Source organism: Athene noctua, chromosome 5, assembly GCF_965140245.1.
Source record: "Athene noctua chromosome 5, bAthNoc1.hap1.1, whole genome shotgun sequence".
NCBI classification, from domain to species: Eukaryota; Metazoa; Chordata; class Aves; order Strigiformes; family Strigidae; genus Athene; species Athene noctua.
Genome location: NC_134041.1, coordinates 33,364,662 through 33,370,661, shown reverse-complemented (window position 1 = coordinate 33,370,661; position 6,000 = coordinate 33,364,662).

The following is a 6,000-nucleotide window of genomic DNA, read 5'->3' as shown; positions in this document are numbered from 1 at the left end:
GACTGCCTCTCCCTCACCTCTGCATTTGCATGTGGATAGAAGATTAGAAATTCAAAGGCAGAAGCTTGATTTTGGAGCGTTTTGAACAGGTAGGTTGTGGCATGCTCTGACTTTCTGCAGTACCTCTTCAGTCGACAAACCCAGGTCTCCCGGGGAGGCCACAAAGCACTCCCTCGAGGCACCACGCTCCTGCTGCGTCAGGCAGAAGCGAGGAGTGGGCAGCGCTGACTCAGCAGCTGTCTTGTGCTGTCTTGTTCAATCTTGTCTGAGTCCAGCCCACCTCCAAAGCCACCCCAAAAGACCCGAGAGGTTTGCCTGGGGCAAAACTAACTTCCGAGCCTTGAGCAGTGGGGTGCAGGCAGCCCCAAGTATTTTCAAGCGAATCTGATGGGTGTTGTTGCCGGTGTTATTTAACCTGTTTAATGCCAATATAAATTGCTGAGCAGAGCTGTTCCTCGGGGCAGCTGTATGAGGGAGTCTATGGCCCATCAGGGCAACCTGCCTGGCCACAAAGCCTCCTGTTGCCTTTTCTCAATCCTCTTGAATATCTTCCAGCCACAGAAAGAAAGGATGTCTGACCCTGCACAGGTTTTTCTCTGGTTTTCAGGGCTTTTCCTCCAAATTGTGGAGTCTTTTGCTTCCCTTTGAGTTTCTGTGCTGTTGGAATGGATCCATCTATTAGGACAGCGTGTCCATGAGTTTGTCTCCCCTGCCCTCTCTTCTTGCCTCTCGAAGAGTTCTTCCTCATTCCCACACCCCTGGATTTGGCCTCAGTTTCTCCCACACAGTGTTTTGGAGGACTTGACGTTGCTGCTAATTGCTCTGCTCTGTTTTTTCTCAATTTATACTCCAAACTCTTTGGTGCCCACACCAAGGTGGCTAATTTCCTTCCATTTAAGGGGCAGCCACAAGTCCATCTCCCCTTAGTTTTGTTCCAAGAGATATGTGATAAAAGTCTCCTCTTCAGAGAAGCAGATTTCTCATAGACGTCAACACATATAACAATTTTTTTCATTAATGGGTCAATAACTGTGGCCTACCATTGTATAAGTTACAGAGCATCAGGAAGTATTTGATCCCCAGATGAGGATGGTAGACCAGAGACCCTGTGAACCCAGTAAATAGCCCTGGCCCTCCACCAGCAATGCAGCCAAAATGCCCAGAAGCAAAGCCGCCCAGAGGGAAAGACTTGTAATCCCAAATGTGTGTCTGAGTCCTTCCACAGCCTCTGTTATGGTACAAGCTCAGCATTTCACAGACCTTGGATGTGTTTAGCCTCAAACCACTGATCTAGCCTGCTCTAAGAGAGAGAGTGACCATCTCCACTTAACAGGTAATCAGAGGAGCAGAAAAGGTTTCCTCAAGGTCTTTTAAGACAAGAATGGAGAGGTGAACCAAATTGGAGCCCACTCCCATCCTTCTTCATTCACACTAACATCTTTAATTGTCCAGGAATATCATGTGAGCAGTGTAGAGTCCAAGGTCTCCCTTTTGTGTGCATAAACTCTTCCCCTGTTTCCACGTACAGGTGGCTGTCTCAGTGCCAAACCTTGGCTTTTAGGTCTTTGAGACGTCACATTTTCCTGCTGGTCAGGGCGAAAACCTGGGATCGAGGAAAAATGAGAGTACAGCTCAACAACTGAATGATAAAATACCAGATTCTCCGCAGGTTTGGTGATTATTTCGATCTAAATGTTGTGAATGTGGGAAATTAGCACTTAAAAGCAATTGAAGAACTTGAAGGAAGAAATAAAGTATGAAGGTATCTAAACAACCTTAATTTTGCCCTGTGTTGGTGCCTCTCAGTAATCATGTTACCGTGATTAAAATGTATTTGTTGTCATTCCAGATTATAGTACGTAGATTTTTAATTGTTGGTGACAAAAGCCTCATCATACCCTAATTATAACCTCATTTCTCCAAATATAGCCTATATGCAAAACTTCAGGAATCCTGACTGTATCGAGGTTTGTCAAGTCTTCATTATTCCCTTGCAAATATCACTCAGAACAAAGCAAAAATTGTAAAATAGGCTGTATCTCTTAGAGAAATCCCTTTTAATCCTTATAATTCAAAAAGTATCTAATGGATTTGCTTTTCATTTTTTGAGGGTAAGTTCAAAGAGTTCTGAAAAGAAGTACCCTTTCACACTAAATAAAGTTAAATCCCTCTTGGAAAGGAAATAGAAAGCAGCTGCTCCTGGGGAGCCATGACAAGAGCCTCCACTTCGGACCCCCACTCCACATAACCCAGCTCAGACTGTGACTGCGCAGATTGATCCATCCTGCATGGCCGAGCTGTAACCTCAGGCAGAATTAGAGACATTAAAATGCCTGTGGAGCTAATTGCCTCTGTGACCAATGCTCAGCTGCTGAATATGGGCAAGCGAGAAATTCGTTACCAAGCTGACCTTCCCGAGGAGATATCTTGAAAAGCCAGTGCAGTGTCCTAGAAACACTGCACAGTGCTTGGGATTGGTTTGCAGAGGCCTCCACAACAGGGTGTTAGGTCCACAACCTCACCATGTCCCCAGGAGCTTTATCCCATGGTGCCTTTTGGCAGCTTCTTCCAGGACATGATGAACCATACCCTGAGAAAAGCACCTGAGCTGGAAGAGGTGGTTACCCAGTGGTCCCTGGCCATATTGCCCGGGCTACTCATGAATTTTCAGAGCTCAGTTATAAATCATCTCTTTTGCTGGCTGAAGAGCCCTGCTCACTCCTTCCTTGTTTGAATGTCTGCTCCAGCCTTGTGTCATCAGAAACAGAAGGTTTCTCCCTTTGGGCCAGGCTATCCCACCCAATGTGGCCTCAGACCTGGTCACTGCGGGTTGGGCAGCTCCCTGCAGCCCAGCCAGCCTCACACTATAGCAGCTACCCCCAAGTCTTGCCCGTGTGCTTCCATTTACTGTCCTGGACAGTTGCTCCACGGTCAACTGGTTCAGCTTGGCCTGTCCAGCCTGGCCCAATCTCCCAGTTCAAGATGGCTTCCTTATATTTGCAGATTCTTTCCCTCCCAGGGGCTGGGTTTTCAGGCCTGAGTTTTGTTTAGATACATTCAAATTATATCTCAAAAATGGGTGTAAATTAAAAACCTGCTTTCATGGGAACCAGGGGTTTGGAGTGACTCACTAATTCAAGATCTTTTGCCCCTTATTTCTCAAGGAAAGTCCCTTCTTAATTTGTTTAAATGTGCATTGTTGCATTATAAAAATTTCTTAGAGTTACAGGGCTGGCACATGAAGAGTAGACTGAACCCCCTTTTAGCTCTAGACAGCAAAGGCTCTGAATTGTGCCAGGGCAGGTTCATGACTGGTTTAAGCCCCTCTAACTCCTCTGCTGAACCTCACAATCTCTCAGCTGTGGGTAACATGGCCAAAGCACTCGATTTGTGCTTGCTGGGTCCAGCAGCAGAGAGACAGGGCAACAGTGAAAGGGTGCCTGAGCCCAGGGTCACTTCCCATATGGCAGGTCCCATCTGGGATCAACCCCCAGGGAAAGGAGCTGGGAGTGATGTGAGGAACCTCCTCAGGGCCTCCATCCTCTGCTTGGCAGGTGGCTTTAAGCTCAGCTTCCTGCTTGCCTCTTCTTGCAGTGCAGCCTTCTCTTGTTGACCCCTCCGGCAGGAACTGCTGTTTCCCCCAATAGATGTGTGTTCATTTAAAGAGTTTGCAAAACGTCAGTTAAAATCCTTTAAGCTGGAATCTTTCCCTTCCTCCTCCCGAGCCCAAGGGGAGAGACAAGGTGCAAGGCAGTGCCGGGAAGAGCAAGGAGCCCCCATCCCTTCCCCCAGCGAACATGGGCACCATCTCACAGAATCACAGAATCATCTCGGTTGGAAAAGACCTTGAAGATCATCCAGTCCAACCCTTAACTTCACACTGACTGTTCCCAACTCCACCAGATCCTTCAACGCTGGGTCACCCCGACTCCTCAACCCCTCCAGGGATGGGGACTCCCCCCCTGCCCTGGGCAGCCCATTCCAACGCCCAATAACCCCTTCTGGAAAGAAATACTTCCTAAGAACCAGTCTGACCCTGCCCTGGCACAGCTTGAGGTCATTCCCTCTTGTCCTGTTGCTTGTTCCTTGGTTCAAGAGACTCATCCCCAGCTGTCTACACCCTCCTTTCATGGATAGAGGGCGATAAGGTCTCCCCTCAGCCTCCTCTTCTCCAGACTAAACAACCCCAGTTCCCTCAGCTGCTCCCCATAAGACCTGTGCTCCAGAGCTCTCCCTGCCTTCTGCTGCATGGTCCCACTGCTCGTGGGGCCTGGCTCTCTGGACAGTGAAGAGCTGGACAGATCCACATGCGGAAATACCTTTGGTGTGAACCTGAGGCAATGTTTCAGGTGTGTTTAACAGATCTAGCCTCACTTCACATGTCCACACAGGCAACAGTTTTGCAGTGCTGCTACAAGCTCCCTGTGCCAGGGTAAGCAAGTCATTGTCTTTCTCCATGCTGTTTGTTTCCTCAGAGACTAAAACCAAGCTAATCATCCTTCTGCCCTCTGTCTGTCCTGCTGTACTAGCTTCACAGATGACAGATGGCTGCTTGCCACTGTGGCCTGGGTTGGGGCCCAAACTGGCTGGGGGTCTCGGGACTGCTGCATGGCAGTCACAGCGGGGGCTGGCAGGGAGCATCTGGCTCCTGGGCCCGTTGTCTTCACCAGTGGGAAATTTGCACCCACATGTTCAGGGAAAGCAACAAGAAAAATAAAATAAAGGCTGGGTTGGAAAATGTTGGGGGAAAAAAGGTGAAATAACCTCCTCCTGCACACGTAGCCTGTGTCGGAGGTGTGGAGCCTCTCCCTGTGCACACAGCTCCCTCCGACCCTGGTCTCTGCCAGCCGTTGGCTCTGGGTGCACCTCTCATGGGTTGTGCCTGGGGCTGGCTGATCCACTGCACAGCCTGGCAGGCATCACTCTGGCGCCAAAACCCATTGCCGCTCCCAAACCGGCAGCGTTGCTAAGTGACAGTGGATTTACCATGCTGCTTACCCACCCCGGCATGTAGCAGGAAAGCCAGGGAAGAGGAGTGGGCAGCACTGGCCAGACCTCATCCCCACCATGGCCAGGCAGTGCATAACCCACATCTGGAGAGGCCACCTTAACCTTTTGCTACCAGGTGTTTAAGGTCAAGCCCCAGTGTGAAGTGGAGCGGAGAGGTTTGGCCGTGCACGCCAGGAGCTGGTGGGCCTGGTGGGTTGTGGTGGGGATCACCAGGCAGCAGGAAATCTCAGCCATGCACAGTTCTCTCCATTTGTGCTGCCTTCTGCACAGCAGCTTCTGATGCTCCCATGGCCGCAGGTGGTGCTACCTATGGAAAGCTGAAGGGAAAAGATGCCTCCCTGCAAAATTTCCCATGCAGAATTATTGGGGAATGGGGCTAGGACTGATTAACAAAAAATTAGTTATCAAGTGTCTCACCTGAGCTTCAGCCTCTTCTGTGTGAAAGGAGCCAGTGAAGGACTCTTCTTGTAAAGGGCAAACCCTCACATTTCATGTCAGTGCAGAGTTTACCCCCACAAGGGAAGGGGGTAGGACAGCATCTTAGGTGGGAACGTGCAGGAGAGAAGCACCATGTTCCCTATTGACAAGACCTCTCGCAGCTCTGGGCTGGAGCCAAACCAGTAGTGCCACAACACTGTACCCATCCAAAACCAGCAACTTGAGCCAAGGAGCTCAGGGCCTGTCACTCAGCCTTGGGGGAAGGCTGAGCTGAGAGAGGCCTGAGGGCAGCTCTTGCCCGGGACTGTTTCTTGAGCAGAGCTGTGGTGGCTTGCAGCTTGCTTCATCACCTTATGTGAGCAACGGTTGCTACCTCTGGTAGAGAAACTGGAGCATCCGCAATGGAAAACAAGCACTATTATCTCTACCTCGCCAATGTGGAAACCAGCTTACACAGAAACATCTTGTCGTTCAGCACCAAAAAAAAGGAAATTCAGGTCTCCCTGTTTTCCATAGGAAAAGGGGTTTCTGTCCCTCAGTGTATTAGACTCC